This window comes from Pelophylax lessonae (genome assembly GCF_965119305.1).
Source record: "Pelophylax lessonae genome assembly, chromosome: 9".
Classification (NCBI taxonomy): Eukaryota; Metazoa; Chordata; class Amphibia; order Anura; family Ranidae; genus Pelophylax; species Pelophylax lessonae.
This window is the reverse complement of record NC_138776.1, coordinates 194241703-194268009: the sequence shown is the minus strand read 5'-3', so window position 1 is coordinate 194268009 and position 26307 is coordinate 194241703.

Sequence of the window (26307 nt, the reverse complement as noted above, 5' to 3'; positions counted from 1 at the left end):
AGATAACTGCATTTGGTCACCAAAGGTCTGAAAATATTTTTTTTGTCAAAATGACTGTTTTTTCGTCTTTTAGTGTCTTAAAAAGCCGGTTTTAGAAAAGATAACTGCACTTGGTAAACCAATGGCCTGAAAAAACTTTTTCTATTCAAAATGACTCTATGTTGGTCTCCAAGGGTCTAAAATCCTTTTTAGTCAAGATAACTGTTTTTGGTCACCAAAGGTCTGAATGTTTTTTTTAGTCAAAATGACTGTATTTTCGTCTTTTAGAGTCTTAAAAAGCCGGTTTTAGACACGATAATTGCATTTCGTAACCAATGGCATAAAAAAAATGTTTTGGTCAAAATGACTCTATATTGGTCTCCAAGTGTCTAAAAAGCATTTTTTTAGTCATGATAACTGCATTTGGTCAACAAAGGTCTGAACATTTTTTTTAGTCAAAATGACTGTATATTGTCTTTTAATGTCTTAACCACTTTACCGCTATGTACCGGAGTACTACTTAGGCAAAGTGGCACGATCCCGTCTGACGACGTAGACCTACGTCGCCAGACCCCTCCCCCTGTAGGCAGCGCTCGCGCGCCGCCGGAGGAGCGCTCGCGCGCCGCCGGAGGAGCGCTCCCGCTGTTTTCATTCACAGCGGGAGTCGGGCCAGGGGAGGAGCGGCGGCGATTGCCGCTGCTCTGCCCCGATCGTCGGGGAATCCAGTTTGGAGATCCGCCCGCCTGTGTAAACAGAGCGGCAGATCTCCTCAGTGACAGGGAGTGAAAGATCGGAGTGTTCAGCATAGCTGGACATCCGATCTGTCCCTGTCTCACACAGTCACCTCCCCCCACACTTCAGTAAGCACCAGGCATACATTAACCCCTCCCTCTCCAATAAAATTAACCCCTTCCCTGCCAGTGTCATTTTTACAGTAACAGTGCATATTTATAGCACTGATTACTGCAGTAATGTCACTGGTACCCCCAAAAGTGTCAAAAATGTCAGTCAAGGGTCCAATCTGTCCGCCGCAATGTCGCAGTCCCGCAAAAAAAATGGCAGATCGCCATTACTCGTTAAAAAAAAACACCAAAAATGACATAAATCTTTCCCTTTGTTAGTTAAACGCAATAACTTTTGCGCAAACCAATCAAAATACGCTTATTGCGATTTTTTTTCCAAACATGGGTAGCAGAAAACAAATTGGCCAAAAATGTAAAAAAAAATAGTTTTTTACATCTTTTTTGGGGGGAATTTCATATAAAAAAAATGTTAAAAATATTGTTATTTTTTCAAAATAAACGCTCTTTTTTTGTTTAAAGCGCAAAAAGTAAAAATCGCACAGGTGATCAAATACCTCCAAATGAAAGCTCTGTTTGTGGGAAAAAAAGGACGTAAATTTAGTTTGGGTACGGCGTCGCGTAACCGCACAATTGTCAGTTAAAGTCGCACAGCACCGAATCGCAAAAAGTGGCCCAGACGTAAGACAGCAAAATGCTCTAGTGGTAAAGTGGTTAAAAAAACGGTTTTAGACAAGATAATTGCATTTAGTAACCAATGGCCTAAAAAATTGTTTTTGGTCAAAATGAATCTATTTGGTCTCCAAGTGTCTGAAAATCCATTTTTAGTCAAGATAACTGCATTTGGTCACCAAAGGTCTGAAATTTTTCTTTAGTCAAAAAGACTGCATTTCTGTCTTTTAGAGTCTTAAAAAGCCGTTTTTTGACAAGATAATTGCATTTGGTAACCAATGGCTTGAAACATTTTTTGGGGTCAGAATGACTCGATTTTCGTGTCCAAGTGTCTAATAATCCTTTTTTAGTCAAGATAACTGTATTTGGTCACCAAAGGTCTGAATGGTTTTTTTAGTCAAAATGACTGTATTTTCGTCTTTTAGAGTCTTAAAAAGCCGGTTTTAGACAAGATATTTGCATTTCGTAACCAATGGCCTGAAAATATTTTTTTGGTCAAAATTACTCTATATTGGTCTCCAAGTGTCTAAAAAGCCTTTTTTAGTCAAAATAACTGCATTTGGTCACCAAAGGTCTGAAAATATTTTTTTAGTCAAAATGACTGTATTTTCGTCTTTTAGAGTCTTAAAAAGCCGGTTTTAGACAAGATAATTGCATTTCGTAACCAATGGCCTAAAAAAAAAATTTTTGGTCAAAATGACTCTATATTGGTCTCCAAGTGTCTAAAAGGCATTTTTTTTAGTCATGATAACTGCATTTGGTCACCAAAGGTCTGAAATTTTTTTTAGTCAAAATGACTGTATTTTGTCTTTTAATGTCTTAAAAAAACGGTTTTAGACAAGATGATTGAATTTAGTAACCAATGGCCTGAAAAATTGTTTTTGGTCAAAATGACTCAATTTTGGTCTCCAAGTGTCTAAAAAGCCTTATTTAGTCAAGATAACTGCATTTGGTTACCAAAGGTCTGAAATTTTTTTTTAGTCAAAATTACTGCATTTCCGTCTTTTAGAGTCTTAAAAAGCCGGTTTTTGACAAGATAATTGCATTTGGTAACCAATGGCTTGAAAAATGTTTTGGGGTCAGAATGACTCGATTTTGGTCTCCAAGTGTCTAAAAATCCTTTTTTAGTCAAAATAACTGTATTTGGTCACCAAAGGTCTGAATGTTTTTTTTAGTCAAAATGACTGTATTTACGTCTATTAAGAGTCTTAAAAAGCCGGTTTTGGACAAGATAATTGCATTTGGTAATGGCCTGAAACATTTTTTTGGATCAAAATGACTCTATTTTGGTCTCCAAGTGTCTAACAAGCCTTCTTTAGTCTAAATAACTGCATTTGATAACCAAAGTTCGGAAAAAAAATAGTCAAAATGTCTGTATTTTTGTCTTCTAGAGTCTTAAAACGCTTGTTTTAGACAAGATAACTGCATTTGGTCTCCACTGGCCTGAAAAAAAAATTTTTTGGTCAAAATGACTCTATTTTGGTCTCCAAGTGTCTAAAAAAACCTTTTTTAGTCAATATAACTGCATTTGGTCACCAAAGATCTGAAATTTTTTTTGGCAAAATGACTGTATTTTTGTCTTTTAGAGTCTTAAAATGTCGGTTTTAGACAAGATAACTGCATTTGGAAAACCAATGGCCTGAAACATTTTTTTGGGTCAAAATGACTCTATTTTGGTCTCCAAGTGTCTAACACGCCTTTTTTTAGTCAACATAACTGCATTTGATAACCAAAGATCTGAAAAAAAAAATTAGTCAAAATGACTGTATTTTTGTCTTTTAGAGTCTAAAAACGCTTGTTTTAGACAAGATAACTGCATTTGGTAACCAATGGCCTGAAAAAATGTTTTTGGTCAAAATTACTCTATTTTGGTCTCCAAGTGGCTAAACAGCCTTTTTTTAGTCAAAATAACTGCATTTGGTCACCAAAGGTCTGAAATTTTTTTTTAGGCATTATGACTGTATTTTTGTCTTTTAGTCTTAAAACACCGGTTTTAGACAAGATAACTGCATTTGTTAACCAATGACCTGAAAAAAATAGTTTTGGTCAAAATTACTCTATTTTGGTCTCCAAGTGTTTAAACGGCCTTTTTTAGTCAAAATAACTGCATTTGGTCACCAAAGGTCTGAAATTTTTTTAGCCAAAATGACTATTTTTGTCTTTTAGAGTCTTAAGACGCCGATTTTAGACAAGATATTTGCATTTGGTAAACCAATGGCCTGAAACATTTTTTTGGGTCAAAATGACTCTATTTTGAACTCCAAGTGTCTAACAAGCCCTTTTTAGTCAAAATAACTGCATTTGGTCAACAAAGGTCTGAAACTTTTTTTAATCAAAATGACTTTATTTTCGTCTTTTAGAGTCTTAAAAAGCCGCTTTTAGACAAGGTAACTGCATGTGGTAACGAATAGCCTGAAAATATTTTTTTGTCAAAATGACTCTATTTTGGTTTTCAAGTGTCTAAAAGGTAGTTTTTAGTCAAAATGGTCACCAAAGGTCTGAAAATTGTTTTTAGCCAAAATGACTGCTTTTTTAAGAGTCTTAAAAAGCCGGTTTTGGACAAGATAATTGCATTTGGTAACCAATGGCCTGAAACCTTTTTTTGGGTCAAAATAACTCTATTTTGGTCTCCAAGTGTCTAACAAGCCGTCTTTAGTCAAAATAACTCTGACTGCTGTGCTGCTGAACGGACGTGCGAGGTGAGAGCTCCGCCGACCCCGGACTCTATCTGCAGCAATCCTCCAGCAGGGCGCTTTCTACGGGCCTTTCTTCACCCCATCGGGTTCCATCTGACCCCCAGCAACATTTTGCGACCAAGATTTGCGAGTTTGGGGACATTCTGAAATTGCGGCCTAGTGCCTGACGCGAAGCCGCGGACTTTCCTGCCGCATAGCGCGATTGCGTGCTCGGGACCAGAGGCTGGTGCTGCGGCCGACAGGTGCTGCTGAGCTGAGGACTTGAGCAGCGCGGGAGCGGAGGCTGACAAGGCGAGGGAGCAGAGGCGGACAAGGAGGATGTGTGTGTGACTGAAGGAGCGAGTGAGTGTGTGTGAACACCCCCCTCCCCCCTCCCTAACAAGAGCGGCGGCGAGCGGTGCGAGAACCCCCCCCCCAGAGGAAAGAGCGTGGTGTGCGGGCAGCGAGCGGTGTGGTAACCCCCCCCCGCAAGGGCGAGCGGGCGGCAGACAGACAGACAGAGAGAGGGTAGGGGGGCAGAGGAGACGCACAATACCTGACCTGACAATTGGCAGGGAGAGGAGCTGAGGGGAGACTGATAGGCAAGTGACAGAGGAGGGAGGCAGGAGCTTAAGCAAGTGTAAGGCTTAAAGGGACACACACAGGACTGGTCACTGAGGTTGAACACTGAGGCTCTGAGAGTACCTGGTGAGTATCTTTGCGACTGGGGAGTATCCTAGCGACTGGTGAGCATCTTGCGACTGGTGAGTGTCCTTGCGACTGGTGAGCATCTTGCGACTGGTGAGTGTCCTTGCGACTGGTGAGCATCTTGCGACTGGTGAGTGTCCTTGCGACTGGTGAGTGTCCGTGCGACTGGTGAGTGTCCTTGTGACTGGTGAGTGTCCGTGCGACTGGTGAGTGTCCTTGGGACTGGTGAGTATCCTTGCGACTGGTGAGCATCTTTGAGACTGGTGAGTGTCCTTGTGACTGGTGAGTGTCCTTGCGACTGGTGAGTGTCCGTGCGACTGGTGAGTGTCCGTGCGACTGGTGAGTGTCCTTGCGACTGGTGAGTATCCTTGCGACTGGTGAGCATCTTTGAGACTGGTGAGTGTCCTTGTGACTGGTGAGTGTCCTTGCGACTGGTGAGCATCTTGCGACTGGTGAGTGTCCTTGCGACTGGTGAGTGTCCGTGCGACTGGTGAGTGTCCATGCGACTGGTGAGTGTCCTTGCGACTGGTGAGTGTCCGTGCGACTGGTGCGTATCCTTGCGACTGGTGAGTGTCCTTGCGACTGAGTGTGGTGCGACTGACTGGGCTGTGCAACTGAGTGTTGGGCAACTGAGAGTGATGTGCGACTGACCGGCTGTGCGATTGTGAGTGTGGTGCAACTAAATCGGGCTGTGAGACTGTGAGTGTGTGCGACAGGAGAGTTGTGCGACTGACCGGGTGGTGCGACTGGGAGTGTCGTGAGACTGACCGGGCTGTGAGATTGTGAGTGTTGTGCAACTGAGTGTCAAGTGAGTGAAGCGGAACACCAGAGGGTGAGAAGGTAGCGTTAGGAAGCCAGGAAATAGCCACATAGGATAGACTTAAATTACTGAATCCCCATTAGATTAGATAGTAGGTACAATGCCCGGCGGGTGTGGAGATTCGACTCGGTGTACATCTTGTGATATGTATGCGTTCCTCGGACATGTGATCGAGGGCGAATACGAATGCGCAAAATGTAAGCAAGTTGCTTCCCTGGAAGCTCAGGTCCTGAATCTAGGGAAGCAGCTGGCAACACTGAGACGAATGTCCATACCGGAGGAGAGCCAGGATCGTACCAGTCAGGTGCAGGCAGGGGTCTGCACAGAGGTGGGCGGAGTATTGGAGGTGCAGGCATCAGAGCAGTTTAGAGGGGTGACAGTTAGGAGGGGTAGAAGGGAACAAGGCAAGGAGGCTGATCCTGGGCTGGAGCACCCCAATAGATATGCCCCGTTGTGTGATGTTGGGGAAACCAGTCAGGGACCAGTAGTGCTGGAGCAGAGTGACGCCCCTAGCAGCCAGGGGAAGAACTCCTCCAGTGAGGCCGGGAGAAAGGGAAAGGAAAGACAGGTGCTGGTGGTAGGGGACTCAATTATTAGAAGGACAGACAGTGTAATCTGTGACAAAGACCGTGTGTGCCGAACAGTCTGTTGTTTGCCGGGCGCTCGGGTTCGGCACATTGCGGATCGGATGGACAGATTATTGGGTGGGGCTGGGGAAGACCCAGCTGTCATGGTACACGTGGGTACCAATGACATAGGCAGAGGAAGACGGAGAGTCCTAAACGATTTCAGGGACTTAGGCGCTAAGTTGAGGACTAGGACCTCCAAGGTAGTATTTTCCGAAATACTACCTGTACCTCGAGCCACACCAGAGAGGCAGCGGGAGATTAGGGAAGTTAACGAGTGGCTGAGGAGCTGGTGTAGTAAGGAGGGTTTCGGGTTCCTGGAGAACTGGGCCGACTTCTCAGTCGGTCACCGGCTCTTTGGTAGGGACGGATTGCACCTAAATGGGGTGGGTGCAGCCGTACTGGGTGAGAGGATGGCCAAAAAGTTAGAGGGGCTTTTAAACTAGAGAATGGGGGGGAGGGTACAGATGTAGAATTAGCCAGTGGAAAGCAAGTTTCAGAGGGCAGAAATGGGGGCATTAGCGGTAGGGTGTTCGGAGCTCCTATACCCAGAGTGGGTATGGGGAAAATTCAAGAGAGCAGCCTAAAAACATCAAATGAGGATATTTGTAACCGATCAAAATTAAGAGGTTTGTATACCAATGCCAGAAGCCTGGCCAACAAGATGGGAGAGCTGGAGCTACTGATGTTTGAGGAGGACTTAGATTTTTTGGGGATAACTGAGACTTGGTTTGACAGCTCTCATGACTGGATGGCGACCATTCAGGGGTATTCCCTTTATCGCAGAGATAGAGAGGGTAAAAAAGGGGGAGGGGTATGTCTGTATATTAAGAACAGCATACAGGTAAATATGAGGGATGATATTAATAATGGAGCTAAGGACGAGGCAGAATCCCTATGGGTAGAGCTTCAAAGGGATGGCACGGCAGGGAAGGTAATATTGGGCGTATGCTATAGGCCCCCCAACCAGAGGGAGGAGGGTGAGGCGGACCTCCTTTTACAGATAGGATTGGCAGCAAGGATGGGAAATGTCATTATAATGGGGGACTTTAATTATCCAGATATAGACTGGGCAGAAGGAACTGCGCACTCAGCCAAGGCTAGGCAGTTCCTAAATGTTTTGCAGGACAATTTCATGGGTCAGATGGTGAATGCACCGACAAGAAACAATGCGGTACTTGACCTACTGATTACCAACGATACAGACCTGATCACGGATATAGAAATACGGGACAACTTGGGAAACAGTGACCATAGGTCAATAAGTTTCAGTATTAATTACAGTAATAGGAAGCAGAGGGGTAATATAAGGACACTGAATTTCAAAAGAGCCAATTTCCCTAAACTGCGCTTGCTGCTAGAAAATATCAATTGGGATAGAACCCTGGGAACAAAGAACACGGAGGAAAAATGGGAGTGCTTCAAGAGTATACTAAACAGGGGGATTGACCAGTGCATTCCAAAGGGAAATAAATTTAAAAGAGCAAAAATAAACCCTGGATGGCTAAACTCCAACATAAAAATGCATATTAGTGCTAAGGAAAAGGCCTTCAAAAAATACAAGACTGAGGGGTCAAAGAGTGTAATAAGAAATGTAAAGACGAAATCAGGGCGGCTAAAATAGAACACGAGAGACATATAGCGGAGGAGAGCAAAAAGAACCCCAAGAAGTTCTTTAAGTATATAAACAGTAAGAAAGCGAGGCCAGAACACATTGGCCCCATAAAAGATGATAAAGGAAATATGGCCACTGAGGACAGAGAAAAGGCGGAAGTGTTAAATCATTTCTTCTCTTCAGTCTTCACAAAAGAATCGGGGGGCTACACGAACCCAGCTTGTAAGGCCGAACTAAATAATACACCTCAGGAAGTGCCGCCATGGCTAACAGAAGATAGACTTAGAGCCAAACTAGAGAAACTTAACATAAATAAATCCCCGGGACCGGATGGCTTGCACCCGAGGGTTCTTAATGAGCTCAGCCAGGTGATTGCCAGACCATTATTCTTGATCTTTAAGGATAGTTTACAGACGGGTATGGTGCCAGCTGATTGGAAAAAAGCCAACGTGGTACCAATATTTAAGAAGGGGCCGAGATATATCCCGGGTAACTATAGGCCGGTCAGCCTAACATCTGTAGTCTGCAAAATTTTGGAGGGGATGTTAAGGGACCACATACAAGACTTTAGTAATGAAAACAGTATTATAAGTAGTAATCAGCATGGATTCATGAAAAATCGTTCGTGCCAAACCAATCTATTAACCTTCTACGATGAAGTGAGCAGCCACCTAGATAAAGGTAAGCCTGTGGATGTGGTGTATCTGGACTTTGCATAGGCCTTTGACACCGTTCCCCACAAACGATTACTGTACAAACTAAGGAAGGTAGGTATGGATCAGAAGGTGAGTACCTGGATAGAGAACTGGCTCCAGGGGAGAGTACAGAGGGTGGTGATTAATGGGGAGTACTCGGATTGGGCGGGTGTGGAAAGTGGGGTCCCCCAGGGTTCTGTCCTGGGACCAATCCTGTTTAATTTGTTCATAAATGATCTAGAGGAGGGGATATCTAGCACAATCTCAGTATTTGCAGATGATACTAAACTAGGCATGCCAATATCTTCTATGCAGGATGTGGAAACCTTGCAAGCAGACCTGAACAAAATAACGGGGTGGGCAACTACATGGCAAATGAGGTTTAATGTTGATAAATGTAAAGTAATGCACTTGGGGGCCAGAAACCAGAAAGCAAGCTACTCACTAGGGGGGGGAACCTCTGGGTGAGTCTAGGATGGAAAAGGACTTGGGGGTACTGGTAGACAACAAGCTTGGCAGTGGCATGCAATGCCAAGCCGCCGCAAGCAAAGCCAACAGAATACTGGGATGTATAAAAAAGGGGATTCACTCCAGAAATAAAGAGATTATTCTCCCACTCTACAAGACTCTGGTCCGGCCACATCTGGAGTATGCTGTCCAGTTCTGGGCACCGGTCCTCAGGAAGGATGTGCTGGAACTGGAGAAAGTCCAGAGAAGGGCAACAAAAATAATTAGGGGAATGGAGGACATCAGCTATGAGGAAAGACTACAAGCCCTGAACCTTTTCTCTCTGGAGAAAAGATGATTGAGGGGGGATATGATATCAATGTACAAATACTGTACTGGTGACCCGAGCATAAGGAACAAACTATTCAGAGAAAGGAGATACAATAAGACACATGGCCACTCACTAAAACTAGAGGAAAGGCGGTTTAACCTTAAAGTGCGTAAGGGGTTCTTCACTGTGAGAGCGGTAAGGATGTGGAATTCTCTTCCACAAGCAGTCGTATCAGCAGGGAGCATTGATAGTTTCAAAAAACTATTAGATGGACACCTTAAAGACCACAACATACAGGGGTATACAATGTACGGTTAAAAGCAAACACACACACGCATCATAGGTTGAACTGGATGGACTGATGTCTTTTTTCAACCTCACTAACTATGTAACTATGTAACTATGTAACTGCATTTGAGATCTGAAAAAAAAAAACATCTGAAAAAATTTTTTAGTCAAAATGACTGTATTTTTGTCTTTTAGAGTCTTAAATAGTGTTGAGCGAACACGGACTGTATTATTCGTGTTCGTACCGAATAATTGGATTTTTTGTACCCGAACACGGACACGGACACTTTACTGTATGTTCGGGTAAAAATCCGTGTTCGGTCGTTTTATTTCCGGGTTTTGCATGCTTTGGCGCTCTTTTCATGGCGGGCTTTCAACAGCCAATCAACAATCGTTTAACTGGTGTGCCTTAAGCCATCCCAGCCATGCCTGCAAATGTCTTAGTAGCTGTGATTGGCCGTCTGAAGCATGTGACCAAGTCTTTATAAGTTCGAGGCAGCCGCAGCGGCGTCATTATGCTGCTTATATCAGGGACAGAGCACACATCAACGTGCTGGCTGCTGATTAGGGAAAGATAGGCAGGAAAAAAACATTTGTGTCCGGATAGAATTGAGGGACAGGTCGGAGTGTTTAGGCAGGGCGAGTTGTAGGCATTTTAGGGATAGAGTCTGCTAAATTATAGGGTCAGTGTCTTCTACAAACTACAATCGATATTGCTGTGTGGGGGGTGGGGTGAATCTGCACTCAATCCTGATCTACGATCTCTTCTCAATCCTGTTAGGGACAGAGTCTGCTGAATTTTAGGGAAACTGTGTTCTACAAACTACAATCGATATTGCTGTGTGGTGTGGGATTGGAGATAGGCAGGTGTCAGTGATCCACATCCATTTTTCTGTGTGTGAGCTGCAGTGAACACAATCTTTTTGGGCTGCAGTGAACACAATCTTTTTGGGCTGCAGTGAACACAATCTTTTTGGGCTGCAGTGAACACAATCTTTTTGGGGTGCAGTGAACAAAATCTTTTTGGGGTGCAGTGAACACAATCCTTTTTGGTGTGCAGTGAACACAATCTTTGTGGGGTGCAGTGAACAAAATCCTTTGTGGGGTGCAGTGAACACAATCTTTTTGGGGTGCAGTGAACAAAATCCTTTTTGGGGTGCAGTGAACAACATCCTTTTTGGGGTGCAGTGAACACAATCTTTTTGGGGTGCAGTGAACAAAATCCTTTGTGGGGTGCAGTGAACACAATCTTTTTGGGGTGCAGTGAACACAATCTTTTTGGGGTGGAGTGAACAACATCCTTTTTGGGGTGCAGTGAACAAAATCCTTTTTGGGGTGCAGTGAACAAAATCCTTTTTGGGGTGCAGTGAACACAATCTTTTTGGGGTGCAGTGAACACAATCTTTGTGGGGTGCAGTGAACACAATCTTTTTGGGGTGGAGTGAACAACATCCTTTTTGGGGTGCAGTGAACAACATCCTTTTTGGGGTGCAGTGAACACAATCTTTTTGGGGTGCAGTGAACACAATCTTTGTGGGGTACAGTGAACAAAATCTTTGTGGGGTGCAGTGAACACAATCTTTGGGGGGTACAGTGAACACAATCTTTTTGGGGTGCAGTGAACACAATCTTTGTGGGGTGCAGTGAACACAATCTTTTTGGGGTGGAGTGAACAAAATCATTTTTGGGGTGCAGTGAACAACATCCTTTTTGGGGTGCAGTGATCAAAATCCTTTTTGGGGTGCAGTGAACACAATCTTTTTGGGGTGCAGTGAACAAAATCCTTTGTGGGGTGCAGTGAACAGAATCTTTGTGGGGTGCAGTGAACACAATCTTTGGGGGGGTACAGTGAACACAATCTTTTTGGGGTGCAGTGAACACAATCTTTGTGGGGTACAGTGAACAGAATCTTTGTGGGGTGCAGTGAACACAATCTTTGGGGGGTACAGTGAACACAATCTTTTTGGGGTGCAGTGAACACAATCTTTGGGGGGTACAGTGAACACAATCTTTTTGGGGTGCAGTGAACACAATCTTTGTGGGGTGCAGTGAACACAATCTTTGGGGGGGTACAGTGAACACAATCTTTTTGGGGTGCAGTGAACAACATCCTTTTAGGGTGCAGTGAACACAATCTTTGTGGGGTGCAGTGAACAACATCCTTTTAGGGTGCAGTGAACACAATCTTTGTGGGGTACAGTGAACAGAATCTTTGTGGGGTGCAGTGAACACAATCTTTGGGGGGTACAGTGAACACAATCTTTGTGAGGTGCAGTGAACACAATCTTTGTGGGGTGCAGTGAACACAATCATTGTGGGGTGCAGTGAACTCAATCTTTGTGGGGTACAGTGAACACAATCTCATACTTCTGAAGATTTGAGGGTGCTGCCTGTTCCATACTCCCCCTACTCCTCATCTAGCCTTTTAGGGGTACAAACAATAGTAATTGGGGCCTAGTGTGGTTGTGTACGTGTGATATACATACACTTTTTTTGGATCATATTTTCTATTCCGCTATTTAATCAAAAACCTTTGGGGATCAGTTAAATTGGGGGATAGTCTGTGTTGGTACGTGTGAGAGAGATCCACCTTTCCAAGTTGTTGGGGTTCATCTCATACTTCTGAAGGTTTGAGGGTGCTGCCTGTTCCATACTCCCCCTACTCCTAGCCTTTTAGGGGTACAAACAATAGTAATTGGGGCCTAGTGTGGTTGTGTACGTGTGATATACATACACTTTTTTTGGATCATATTTTCTATTCCGCTATTTAATCAAAAACCTTTGGGGATCAGTTAAATTGGGGGATAGTCTGTGTTGGTACGTGTGAGAGAGATCCACCTTTCCAAGTTGTTGGGGTTCATCTCATACTTCTGAAGGTTTGAGGGTGCTGCCTGTTCCATACCCCCCCTACTCCTCATCTAGCCTTTTAGGGGTACAAACAATAGTAATTGGGGCCTAGTGTGGTTGTGTACGTGTGATATACATACACTTTTTTTGGATCATATTTTCTATTCCGCTATTTAATCAAAAACCTTTGGGGATCAGTTAAATTGGGGGATAGTCTGTGTTGGTACGTGTGAGAGAGATCCACCTTTCCAAGTTGTTGGGGTTCATCTCATACTTCTGAAGGTTTGAGGGTGCTGCCTGTTCCATACTCCCCCTACTCCTAGCCTTTTAGGGGTACAAACAATAGTAATTGGGGCCTAGTGTGGTTGTGTACGTGTGATATACATACACTTTTTTTGGATCATATTTTCTATTCCGCTATTTAATCAAAAACCTTTGGGGATCAGTTAAATTGGGGGATAGTCTGTGTTGGTACGTGTGAGAGAGATCCACCTTTCCAAGTTGTTGGGGTTCATCTCATACTTCTGAAGGTTTGAGGGTGCTGCCTGTTCCATACCCCCCCTACTCCTCATCTAGCCTTTTAGGGGTACAAACAATAGTAATTGGGGCCTAGTGTGGTTGTGTACGTGTGATATACATACACTTTTTTTGGATCATATTTTCTATTCCGCTATTTAATCAAAAACCTTTGGGGATCAGTTAAATTGGGGGATAGTCTGTGTTGGTACGTGTGAGAGAGATCCACCTTTCCAAGTTGTTGGGGTTCATCTCATACTTCTGAAGGTTTGAGGGTGCTGCCTGTTCCATACCCCCCCTACTCCTCATCTAGCCTTTTAGGGGTACAAACAATAGTAATTGGGGCCTAGTGTGGTTGTGTACGTGTGATATACATACACTTTTTTTGGATCATATTTTCTATTCCGCTATTTAATCAAAAACCTTTGGGGATCAGTTAAATTGGGGGATAGTCTGTGTTGGTACGTGTGAGAGAGATCCACCTTTCCAAGTTGTTGGGGTTCATCTCATACTTCTGAAGGTTTGAGGGTGCTGCCTGTTCCATACCCCCCCTACTCCTCATCTAGCCTTTTAGGGGTACAAACAATAGTAATTGGGGCCTAGTGTGGTTGTGTACGTGTGATATACATACACTTTTTTTGGATCATATTTTCTATTCCGCTATTTAATCAAAAACCTTTGGGGATCAGTTAAATTGGGGGATAGTCTGTGTTGGTACGTGTGAGAGAGATCCACCTTTCCAAGTTGTTGGGGTTCATCTCATACTTCTGAAGGTTTGAGGGTGCTGCCTGTTCCATACCCCCCCTACTCCTCATCTAGCCTTTTAGGGGTACAAACAATAGTAATTGGGGCCTAGTGTGGTTGTGTACGTGTGATATACATACACTTTTTTTGGATCATATTTTCTATTCCGCTATTTAATCAAAAACCTTTGGGGATCAGTTAAATTGGGGGATAGTCTGTGTTGGTACGTGTGAGAGAGATCCACCTTTCCAAGTTGTTGGGGTTCATCTCATACTTCTGAAGGTTTGAGGGTGCTGCCTGTTCCATACTCCCCCTACTCCTCATCTAGCCTTTTAGGGGTACAAACAATAGTAATTGGGGCCCAGTGTGGTTGTGTACGTGTGATATACATACACTTTTTTTGGATCATATTTTCTATTCCGCTATTTAATCAAAAACCATTGGGGATCAGTTAAATTGGGGGATAGTCTGTGTTGGTACGTGTGAGAGAGATCCACCTTTCCAAGTTGTTGGGGTTCATCTCATACTTCTGAAGGTTTGAGGGTGCTGCCTGTTCCATACCCCCCCTACTCCTCATCTAGCCTTTTAGGGGTACAAACAATAGTAATTGGGGCCTAGTGTGGTTGTGTACGTGTGATATACATACACTTTTTTTGGATCATATTTTCTATTCCGCTATTTAATCAAAAACCTTTGGGGATCAGTTAAATTGGGGGATAGTCTGTGTTGGTACGTGTGAGAGAGATCCACCTTTCCAAGTTTTTGGGGTTCATCTCATACTTCTGAAGATTTGAGGGTGCTGCCTGTTCCATACCCCCCCTACTCCTCATCTAGCCTTTTAGGGGTACAAACAATAGTAATTGGGGCCTAGTGTGGTTGTGTACGTGTGATATACATACACTTTTTTTGGATCATATTTTCTATTCCGCTATTTAATCAAAAACCTTTGGGGATCAGTTAAATTGGGGGATAGTCTGTGTTGGTACGTGTGAGAGAGATCCACCTTTCCAAGTTGTTGGGGTTCATCTCATACTTCTGAAGGTTTGAGGGTGCTGCCTGTTCCATACTCCCCCTACTCCTAGCCTTTTAGGGGTACAAACAATAGTAATTGGGGCCTAGTGTGGTTGTGTACGTGTGATATACATACACTTTTTTTGGATCATATTTTCTATTCCGCTATTTAATCAAAAACCTTTGGGGATCAGTTAAATTGGGGGATAGTCTGTGTTGGTACGTGTGAGAGAGATCCACCTTTCCAAGTTGTTGGGGTTCATCTCATACTTCTGAAGGTTTGAGGGTGCTGCCTGTTCCATACCCCCCCTACTCCTCATCTAGCCTTTTAGGGGTACAAACAATAGTAATTGGGGCCTAGTGTGGTTGTGTACGTGTGATATACATACACTTTTTTTGGATCATATTTTCTATTCCGCTATTTAATCAAAAACCTTTGGGGATCAGTTAAATTGGGGGATAGTCTGTGTTGGTACGTGTGAGAGAGATCCACCTTTCCAAGTTGTTGGGGTTCATCTCATACTTCTGAAGGTTTGAGGGTGCTGCCTGTTCCATACTCCCCCTACTCCTCATCTAGCCTTTTAGGGGTACAAACAATAGTAATTGGGGCCCAGTGTGGTTGTGTACGTGTGATATACATACACTTTTTTTGGATCATATTTTCTATTCCGCTATTTAATCAAAAACCTTTGGGGATCAGTTAAATTGGGGGATAGTCTGTGTTGGTACGTGTGAGAGAGATCCACCTTTCCAAGTTGTTGGGGTTCATCTCATACTTCTGAAGGTTTGAGGGTGCTGCCTGTTCCATACCCCCCCTACTCCTCATCTAGCCTTTTAGGGGTACAAACAATAGTAATTGGGGCCTAGTGTGGTTGTGTACGTGTGATATACATACACTTTTTTTGGATCATATTTTCTATTCCGCTATTTAATCAAAAACCTTTGGGGATCAGTTAAATTGGGGGATAGTCTGTGTTGGTACGTGTGAGAGAGATCCACCTTTCCAAGTTTTTGGGGTTCATCTCATACTTCTGAAGATTTGAGGGTGCTGCCTGTTCCATACCCCCCCTACTCCTCATCTAGCCTTTTAGGGGTACAAACAATAGTAATTGGGGCCTAGTGTGGTTGTGTACGTGTGATATACATACACTTTTTTTGGATCATATTTTCTATTCCGCTATTTAATCAAAAACCTTTGGGGATCAGTTAAATTGGGGGATAGTCTGTGTTGGTACGTGTGAGAGAGATCCACCTTTCCAAGTTGTTGGGGTTCATCTCATACTTCTGAAGGTTTGAGGGTGCTGCCTGTTCCATACTCCCCCTACTCCTAGCCTTTTAGGGGTACAAACAATAGTAATTGGGGCCTAGTGTGGTTGTGTACGTGTGATATACATACACTTTTTTTGGATCATATTTTCTATTCCGCTATTTAATCAAAAACCTTTGGGGATCAGTTAAATTGGGGGATAGTCTGTGTTGGTACGTGTGAGAGAGATCCACCTTTCCAAGTTGTTGGGGTTCATCTCATACTTCTGAAGGTTTGAGGGTGCTGCCTGTTCCATACCCCCCCTACTCCTCATCTAGCCTTTTAGGGGTACAAACAATAGTAATTGGGGCCTAGTGTGGTTGTGTACGTGTGATATACATACACTTTTTTTGGATCATATTTTCTATTCCGCTATTTAATCAAAAACCTTTGGGGATCAGTTAAATTGGGGGATAGTCTGTGTTGGTACGTGTGAGAGAGATCCACCTTTCCAAGTTGTTGGGGTTCATCTCATACTTCTGAAGGTTTGAGGGTGCTGCCTGTTCCATACTCCCCCTACTCCTCATCTAGCCTTTTAGGGGTACAAACAATAGTAATTGGGGCCCAGTGTGGTTGTGTACGTGTGATATACATACACTTTTTTTGGATCATATTTTCTATTCCGCTATTTAATTTAACTGGGCCTCCATGCGAGACCTGTGTGCCTTGTTGCGCTGTTTTGAGTACTCCACCAACATGGCCAGTGGCAATGACGCCGTTCTCAGCTTAACTATCCCACTTCTATGCCTCCTTGAAAAAACAATTCGGGCGATGATGGAAGAGGATGTGGCACAGGATGAGGAGGAGGAGGAGGATGAAGAGGTAACATTTCCAAGGCTTTCAGGGCAGTCATTCGCAAGGGGCTCCGAGGGTGGGTTCCTGCACACGCAAACGCCAGGGACGCAATTGTCCAGCAGGGGCACAGTTCTGGAGGATGAGGAGGATGAGGAGGAGGAGGAGCTGGAGGAGGAGATGGAACCATGTTCACAGCAGGGTGGCACCCAGGCCAGCTCATGGCCATCACTGGTGCGTGGCTGGGGGGATACAGAGGACACGGACGATACACCTCCCACAGAGGACAGCCTTTCGTCGCCTCTGGGCAGCCTGACACACATGAGCGATTACATGCTGCAGTGTCTCCACAACGACCGCCGAGTTGCCCACATTCTAACTTGTGCTGATTACTGGGTGGCCACGCTGCTGGATCCCCGTTACAAGGACAACGTACCGTCCTTAATTCACTCACTGGAGCGCGATCGCAAGATGCGCGAGTACAAGCGCACGCTGGTAGACGCCATGCTGCTGGCATTCCCATCTGACAGCGGGGCCACAGTGGAAGCACAAGGCAGAGGAGGAGGAGGAGGAGGTCGCCAACGCAACCAGGGCACCGCCAGCACCTCAGAAGGCAGGGTTAGCATGGCCGAAATGTGGAAAAGCTTTGTCAGCACGCCACAACAAACAGCAGCACCAGCAGCTCAGATGGAACGTCTTAGCAGGAGGCAGCATTTTACCAACATGGTGGAGCAGTATGTGTGCACACGCCTACATGTAGTGAATGACGGGTCTGCCCCCTTCAACTTCTGGGTCTCCAAATTGGGCACATGGCCTGAGCTTGCCCTTTACGCCTTGGAGGTGCTGGCGTGCCCTGCAGCCAGTGTATTATCTGAACGGGTATTTAGCACGGCTGGGGGCGTTATAACAGACAAGCGCAGCCGCCTGTCCAGAGACAATGTGGACAAGCTCACGTTCATTAAAATGAACCAGGCATGGATCCCACGGGACTTTTCCGTACCTTATGCAGAATAGCAATGGATACCGACCTTACCCACCCATTGTTCCATTTTTGCTCTTTCTCACTCTTTTGGGGTGTACCCTCATTTAAAATTTTTGAAAAGAAGCAGTGTTGGCTACCTCGTCCTCCTCCTCAGGGCCAGATTAATGTAGGGGCTATTGGAGCTGCAGCTCCAGGCCCCTACCTTTTATATAGGCCCCGGGTTGGCCATATTCACTGTTACCGCTCTTCTGTCACTTGTAAACACAGAAGTCTGGCTTCTATGCTCGCTTCCCCAGGCAGCACCCTCAGAACCTCCCCACACAGCGTGAAGGCCGGACAAGGAGGGACAGTTGGCGATGCATGGATGTGTTTATGGGCTTCAGAGACAGCATCCCATGTTGAATTAGGCATGCATGGCTGCACCCTTCCTCCTCTGGGTGCATGGCAAGGCACGGCCCTTAAGGCCCTTCAAAATCCTCAGCACCAAGCCCATGATGCTGTTAATCCGGCCCTGGTCCTCCTCCACCGCCGCTTCCACCTACACCGCCCATAGGTGTGCGCAGCCTATTGCATTAAGGTGTGCACCCCAAAGTTGAAATACACATGCATGTGTTTGCCAGCAGGGAGAGTAATGTATCGGGGCCATGTACCTGTAGGCAAGGAGAAATAGAGCAGAGCAGGTCCCAGGGAGATCTTTCCCATCTCCTCACTGGCAATGCTATGTGCCCTAGGTGATTAGGGTGTGCCCAGGCACACCCAGCACACCCTGTGCGCACGCCTATGTCACCGCCACATCCACCACCACCTCAACCTCCCTCCTACTCCATATGGGCCTCGTCCTTCAGAGATGAAGAAGAACATTGTTTTATTTTTCTGTTTTTTTTTGTTGTTTTAAGTTATTTCCCTATCCACATTTGTTTGCAGAGCACTTGCCATGCTCTTAATTACGTTTTGCTGCCATTTGCAGCACTCTAGCCCTTTCCTTTGGTGTTTTAGAGCCATTTTAGTGCCTTAAAGTTCGGGTCCCCATTGACTTCAATGGGGTTCGGTGTCCGGGAAAAGTTCGGTAAAAGTCCGGGACACGGACCCGGACTTTTTTTTAAAGTTCGGCCGAACCCGTCGAACACGGACATCTAGGTGTCCGCTCAACCCTAGTCTTAAAACGTCGGTTTTAGACAAGATAACTGCATTTGGTCTCCAATGGCCTGAAAACATTTTTTTGGTCAAAATGACTCTATTTTGGTCTAACATGTGTCTAAACAGCCTTTTTTAGTCAAAATAAATGCATTTGGTCACCAAAGGTCTGAATTTTTTTAGGCAAAATGACTGTATTTTTGTCTTTTAGAGTCTTAAAACATCGGTTTTAGCCAAGATAACATCATTTGGTAGACCAATGGCCTGAAAAAATGTTTTTGGTCAAATGACTCTATTTTGGTCTAACAAGTGTCTAAACAGCCTTTTTTAGTCAAAATAACTGCATTTGGTCACCAAAGGTCTGAAATTTTTTTTAGGCAAAATGACTGTATTTTTGTCTTTTAGAGTCTTGAATCGCCGGTTTTAGACAAGATAACTGCATTTGTTAACCAATGGCCTGGAAAAATGTTTTTGGTCAAACTTACTCTATTTTGGTCTCCAAGTGTCTAAGCAGCCTTTTTTAGTCAAAATAACTGCATTTGGTCACCAAAGGTCGGAAAAAAAAGTGTAGCCCAAATTTCTGTATTTTTGTATTTTAGAGTCTTAAACCGTCGGTTTTAGACACGGTAACTGCATTTGGTAAACCAATGACCTGAAAAAAGGTTTTGGTCAAAATTACACTATTTTGGTCTCCAAGTTTCTAAAAAAACTATTTTTAGTCAAAACAACTGCATATGGTCACCAAAGGTCTGAAACTCTTTTTTTAGTCAAAATTACTTTATTTTTGTCTTTTATAGTCTTAAAAAGCCGCTTTTAGACAAGGTAACTGTATGTGGTAACCAATAGCCTGACAATTTTTTTTTGGTCAAAATGACTGTATTTTCGTCTTTTCGAGTCTTAAAGCGCCACCTTTAGACAAGATATCTGCAGTTGGTAAACCAATGGCCTGAAAAACGTTTTTTTGATCAAAAAAACACTACACTGCATTTGGTAACCAATGGCCTGAAAAAATGTTTTTGGTCAAAATTACTCTATTTTGGTCTCCAAGTGTCTAAACAGCCTTTTTTTAGTCAAAATAACTGCATTTGGTCACCAAAGGTCTGAAAAAAATTTTTAGGCAATATGACTGTATTTTTGTCTTTTAGTCTTAAAACGCCGGTTTTAGACAAGATAACTGCATTTGTTAACCAATGACCTGAAAAAATAGTTTTGGTCAAAATTATTCTATTTTGGTCTCCAAGTGTCTAAACAGCCTTTTTTTAGTCAAAATAACTGCATTTGGTCACCAAAGGTCTGAATTTTTTTTAGCCAAAATGACTGTATTTTTGTCTTTTAGAGTCTTAAGACGCCGGTTTTAGACAAGATATTTGCATTTGGTAAACGCCTGAAACATTTTTTTGGGTCAAAATGACTCTATTTTGAACTCCAAGTGTCCTAACAAGCCCTTTTTAGTCAAAATAACTGCATTTGATAACCAAAGAGCTAAAAAAATATAGTCAAAATGACTATTTTTGTCTTTTAGAGTCTTAAAACGCTTGTTTTAGACAAGATAACTGCATTTGGTAACCAATGGCCTGAAAAAATGTTTTTGGTCAAAATTACTCTATTTTGGTTTCCAAGTGTCTAAACAGCCATTTTTAGTCAAAATAACTGCATTTGGTCACAAAAGGTCTAAAAAAATTTTAGTCAAAATGACTGTATTTTCGTCTTTTAGAGTCTTAAAAAGCCGGTTTTGGACAAGATAATTGCATTTGGTAACCAATAGCCTGAAACATTTTTTTGGGTCAAAATGACTCTATTTTGGACTCCAAGTGTCTAACAAGCCTTTTTTAGTCAAAACAACTGCATTTGGTCAACAAAGGTCTGAAACTTTTTTTAATCAAAATGACTTTATTTTCGTCTTTTAGAGTCTTAAAAAGCCGCTTTTAGACAAGGTAACTGCATGTGGTAACGAATAGCCTGAAAATATTTTTTTGTCAAAATGACTCTATTTTGGTTTTTAAGTGTCTAAAAGGTCTTTTTTAGTCAAAATGGTCACCAAAGGTCTGAAAATTGTTTTTAGCCAAAATGACTGCTTTTTTAAGAGTCTTAAAAAGCCGGTTTTGGACAAGATAATTGCATTTGGTAACCAATGGCCTGAAACCGTGTTTTGGGTCAAAATAACTCTATTTTGGTCTCCAAATTTCTAACAAGCCTTCTTTAGTCAAAATAACTGCATTTTATAACCAAAGATCTGAAAAAAAATTAGTCAAAATGACTGTATTTTTGTCTTTTAGAGTCTTAAAACGCTTGTTTTAGACAAGATAACTGCATTTGGTCTCCGATGGCCAGAAAAAATTTTTTTGGTCAAAATGACTATTTTGGTCTCCAAGTGTCTAAAAGCCTTTTTTAGTCAAAATAATTGCATTTTGTCACCAAAGGTCTGAAAAACTTTTTTTAGACAAAATGACTGTATTTTCGTCTTTTAGAGTCTTAAAAAGCCGCTTTTAGACAAGGTAACTGCATGTTGTAACCAATAGACTGAATTTTTTTTGTCAAAATGACTCTATTTTGGTTTTAAGTGTCTAAAAAGCCTTTTTTAGTCAAAATAACTGCATTTGGTCACCAAAGGTCTGAAAATTGTTTTTAGTCAAAATAACTGTATTTTTGTCTTTTAGACTCGTAAAAAGCCGGTTTTAGACAAGATAATTGCATTTGGTAACCAATGGCCTGAAACATTTTTTTGGATCAAAATGACTCTATTTTGGTCTCCAAGTGTCTAACAAGCCTTATTTACTCTAAATAACTGCATTTGGTCTCCAATGGCCTGAAAAAATAAAATTTTGGTCAAAATGACTCGATTTTGGTCTCCAAGTGTCTAAAAAAGCCTTTTTTTAGTAAATATAACTGCATTTGGTCACCAAAGGTCTGAAATTTTTTTAATCAAAATGACTTTATTTTCGTCTTTTAGAGTCTTAAAAAGCCGCTTTTAGACAAGGTAACTGCATGTGGTAACGAATAGCCTGAAAATATTTTTTTGTCAAAATGACTCTATTTTGGTTTTTAAGTGTCTAAAAGGTCTTTTTTAGTCAAAATGGTCACCAAAGGTCTGAAAATTGTTTTTAGCCAAAATGACTGCTTTTTTAAGAGTCTTAAAAAGCCGGTTTTGGACAAGATAATTGCATTTGGTAACCAATGGCCTGAAACCGTGTTTTGGGTCAAAATAACTCTATTTTGGTCTCCAAATTTCTAACAAGCCTTCTTTAGTCAAAATAACTGCATTTTATAACCAAAGATCTGAAAAAAAATTAGTCAAAATGACTGTATTTTTGTCTTTTAGAGTCTTAAAACGCTTGTTTTAGACAAGATAACTGCATTTGGTCTCCGATGGCCAGAAAAAAATTTTTTGGTCAAAATGACTATTTTGGTCTCCAAGTGTCTAAAAGCCTTTTTTAGTCAAAATAATTGCATTTTGTCACCAAAGGTCTGAAAAACTTTTTTTAGACAAAATGACTGTATTTTCGTCTTTTAGAGTCTTAAAAAGCCGCTTTTAGACAAGGTAACTGCATGTTGTAACCAATAGACTGAATTTTTTTTGTCAAAATGACTCTATTTTGGTTTTAAGTGTCTAAAAAGCCTTTTTTAGTCAAAATAACTGCATTTGGTCACCAAAGGTCTGAAAATTGTTTTTAGTCAAAATAACTGTATTTTTGTCTTTTAGACTCGTAAAAAGCCGGTTTTAGACAAGATAATTGCATTTGGTAACCAATGGCCTGAAACATTTTTTTGGATCAAAATGACTCTATTTTGGTCTCCAAGTGTCTAACAAGCCTTATTTACTCTAAATAACTGCATTTGGTCTCCAATGGCCTGAAAAAATAAAATTTTGGTCAAAATGACTCGATTTTGGTCTCCAAGTGTCTAAAAAAGCCTTTTTTTAGTAAATATAACTGCATTTGGTCACCAAAGGTCTGAAATTTTTTTAGGCAAAATGACTGTATTTTTGTCTTTTTGAGTCTTAAAACGTCGGTTTTAGACCAGATAACTGCATTAGGTAAACAAATGGCCAGAAAAATATTTTTGGTCAAAACGACTCTATTTTGGTCTCCAAGTGTCTAAAAAAGTCTTTTTTAGTCAATATAACTGCATTTTGTCACCAAAGGTCTGAAAATTGTTTTTAGTCAAAATTACTGGATTTTCGTCTTTTAAGAGTCTTAAAAAGCCGGTTTTGGAGAAGATAATTGCATTTGGTAACCAATGGCCTGCAACATTTTTTTTAGTCAAAATAACTGTATTTGATAACCAAAGTTCTGAAAAAAAATAGTCAAAATGACTTTATTTTTAACTTTTACTGTCTTAAAACGCTTGTTTTAGACAAGATAACTGCATTTGGTCTCCAATGGCCTGAAAAAAATGTTTTGGTCAAAATGACTCTATTTTGGTCTCCAAATGTCTAAATAACCTTTTTTAGTCAAAATAACTGCATTTTGTCACCAAAGGTCTGAAAACTTTTTTTTAGCCAAAATGACTGTATTTTTGTCTTTTAGAGTCTTAAAACGTCGGTTTTAGACAAGATAACTGCATTTGGTAAACCAATGGCCTGAAAACATTTTTTGTAAAAATGACTCTATTTTGGTCTCCAAGTGTCTAAATAGCCTTTTTTAGTCAAAATAACTGCATTTGGTCACCAAAGGTCGGAAAAAATGTTTAGCCCAAATTTCTGTATTTTTGTCTTTTAGAGTCTTAAAATGTCGGTTTTAGACAAGTTAACTGCATTTGGTAAACCAATGGCCTGAAAAAATTTTTTGGTCAAAATTACACTATTTTGGTCTCCAAGTTTCAAAGGTCTGAAACTCTTTTTTTTTAGTCAAAATGACTTTATTTTCGTCTTTTAGAGTCTAAAAAAGCTTCTTTTAGACAAGGTAACTGTATGTGGTAACCAATAGCCTCACAATTTTTTTTGGTCAAAATGACTGTATTTTCGTCTTTTCGAGTCTTAAAACGCCACTTTTAGACAAGATAACTGCATTTGGTAACCAATGGCCTGAAAAAATGTTTTTGGTCAAAATGACTCTATTTTGGTCTCCAAGTTTCTAAACAGCCTTTTTTAGTCAAAATAACTGCATGTGGTCACCAAAGGTCTGAAAAATTGTTTTTAGGCAAAATGACTGTATTTTTGTCTTTTTGAGTATTAAAACGTCGGTTTTAGACCAGATAACTGCATTTGGAAAACCAATGGCCTGAAAAATATTTTTAGTCAAAATGACTCTATTTTGGTCTCCAAGTGTCTAAAAAGCTCTTTTTAGTCAAAATAACTGCATTTGGTCACCAAAGGTCTGAAAATTGTTTTTAGTCAAAATGACTGGATTTTCGTCTTTTAAGAGTCTTAAAAAGCCGCTTTTAGACAAGATAACTGCATGTGGTAACCAATAGCCTGAAAAAAATGTTTTTGGTCAAAATGACTCTATTTTGATTTTCAAGTGTCTAAAAAGCTTTTTTTAGTCAAAATAACTGCATTTGGTCACCAAAGGTCTGAAATTTTTTTAGCCAAAATGACTTTATTTTTGTCTTTTAGAATCTTTTGACCACAGTGTCGGCCATCTACTCCAACCTGATGCTCAGTCCTTTATGGAGTCTGATGTTGGGTCTGAGGTTGAGGAGGAGGCAGAGCAAGCAAGAGGGGAGAGCAGACAGCCCGCTCTATCTAAGGCCGCACCTGTTGTCTCCCAGGCCACGCCTGATGCTCAGTCCTTTATGGAGTCTGATGTTGGGTCTGAGGTTGAGGAGGAGGCAGAGCAAGCAAGAGGGGAGAGCAGACGGCCCGCTCCATCTAAGGCCGCACAAAAGGGCCAAAGATTGGTCAGTCAGCCTCCTAGTCCTCCTCACGCTCCTCCTCATGCTCCACCTGCACATCAGTCTGTTCCTGGCCACTCGTCACCTGTTGGCAGCCTCCAATGACAGGCATGATGATATAGCAGGCAGTGTCGCATCTACCTCCAGCACACCACCAGCTGTAACATCTAGACGCCAAATTTAGATTCCACATATGCTAGAATGAAAAAAAATGTATACTCCCTGCCATCCACATGCCCAGTGTCTAAACAGTAGTTTGGCAAAACTACTGTCTCTGCAACTGTTACCATTTAACCTGGTAAAGTCTGCTCCCTTCCGTGACTTTGCAAAATGTGCAGTTCCACAGTGGCAGGTGCCAAGTCGGCATTACTTTGCCCGTAAGGCCCTGCCATCCCTATACCAACATGTGGAAGGCAATGTAGTGTCGTCCCTGGCCAAGTCAGTCAGCCGTAAGATACACCTGATGGCTGACACTTGGTCAAGCAAACATGGGCAGGGACGGTACTTTTCTGTCACTGCTCATTGGGTGACACTGCTTGCCAGCGGAAGGGATTGTAGCCAGAGCTCGGTGCTGCAGCCAGTGTTGCCCCCACGTCTGCAAACAGCTGGTGGTGTCGCTGATCCGGGTAGATCGATCACTTCTACCCCCTCCTGCTCCTCCTCCTCATCCTCCTCCATGCCCTCCTCTGCAGAATGGTCCTTTGAATATGATGAGGTACCATGTAAGCGTTCAAAGGGCTATTCTATGTCTCAGGCCAAAAGGTGTCACGCAGTGCTGCAGCTTGTGTGTCTAGGGGACAGGCAACACACTGCCCTTGAGATTCTTGGGGCTCTGCAAGCACAGGCCCACCACGCCAGCTGCAGCCAGGGATGGTGGTTACCGATAATGGGTCAAACCTCCTGGCCGCCCTTTGTCAGGGAAAGTTGACCCATGTGCCATGCCTGGCGCATGTCCTGAATCTCGTGGTACTGCGGTTTTTGAACTCGTACCCGGGAATGCAGGATGTGCTAAGGATGGCAAGAAGGGTGTGCAGTCACTTCAGGCGGTCGTACAGTGCCACTGCACGTTAAGCCGAAGTGCAGCGCGAGTTTCACCTGCTGGTATACCGCCTCGTCTGTGACATGCCCACCCGCTGGAATACTGGGTCTTAAGATTAGACCACTGGCCCAGTATGCCATGGAGTTGTTGGCCTGCCCGGCTTCCAGTGTCCTATCAGAACGGGCATTCAGCGCAGCAGGAGGATTCGTCACAGACCATCGAATGAGACTCTCCACTGACTCAGTCGACCGTTTGACATTCATTAAAATGAATCAGTCGTGGATATCAAGCTTTGATGCACCTGATGCAGACCTTGTAGACTAGTCTATCGTTGCGATGTGGCTGCTGAGCCTCAGTTTAAGCCTGGACCGTGGTGCCACCCTCAAACCCTCCTCTCATTCTGTTTAGGTTCACAGAACCTCATTTTAGTTATAACAAAAATACCATG